Source organism: Tympanuchus pallidicinctus, unplaced genomic scaffold (assembly GCF_026119805.1).
Source record: "Tympanuchus pallidicinctus isolate F22 unplaced genomic scaffold, pur_lepc_1.0 scaffold18, whole genome shotgun sequence".
Classification (NCBI taxonomy): domain Eukaryota; kingdom Metazoa; phylum Chordata; class Aves; order Galliformes; family Phasianidae; genus Tympanuchus; species Tympanuchus pallidicinctus.
Genome location: NW_026294699.1, coordinates 1,212,484 through 1,213,721, shown reverse-complemented (window position 1 = coordinate 1,213,721; position 1,238 = coordinate 1,212,484).

Here is a 1,238-nt window from a genome sequence, read left to right as displayed (position 1 = left end):
AACACCCATCGCACACCAACACCCATCGCACAACACCCACCACCCACCAACACCCACCACCCACCAACACCCATCACGCACCAACACCCACCACCCACCAACACCCACCACCCACCAACACCCATCGCACACCAACACCCATCGCACACCAACACCCATCGCACAACACCCATCGCACAACAACACTCATCGCACACCAACACCCATCGCACACAACACCCATCGCACACAACACCCATCGCACAACAACACCCATCGCACACCAACACCCATCGCACACAACACCCATCGCACAACAACACCCATCGCACACAACACCCATCGCACAACAACACCCATCGCACACAACACCCATCACACAACACCCATCGCACACCAACACCCATCGCACAACACCCACCACCCACCAACACCCATCACGCACCAACACCCACCACCCACCAACACCCATCACGCACCAACACCCACCACCCACCAACACCCACCACCCACCAACACCCATCGCACACCAACACCCATCGCACAACACCCATCGCACAACAACACTCATCGCACACCAACACCCATCACACACAACACCCATCGCACACCAACACCCATCGCACACAACACCCATCGCACACAACACCCATCGCACAGCAACACCCATCACACACAACACTCATCGCACACAACACCCATCGCACACAACACCCATCGCACACAACACCCATCGCACACAACACCCATCACACAACACCCATCGCACACCAACACCCATCGCACACAACACCCATCGCACAACACCCATCGCACACCAACACCCATCGCACACAACACCCATCGCACAACACCCATCGCACAACACCACCCATCGAACACCAACACCCATCGCACACAACACCCATCGCACAACACCCATCGCACAACACCACCCATCGCACACAACACCCATCACACAACACCCATCGCACACAACACCCATCGCACACAACACCCATCGCACAACACCCATCGCACACAACACCCATCGCACACAACACCCATCGCACACAACACCCATCGCACAACACCCATCGCACAGCAACACCCATCACACAACACTCATCGCACACAACACTCATCGCACACCAACACCCATCGCACACAACACCCATCGCACACAACACCCATCGCACACAACACCCATCGCATCATATCGGTCCTCCCGTCCGTCGCTCACGCATGCGCGCTCTTGGCCCGAGGCTTTGGCGCTTTGT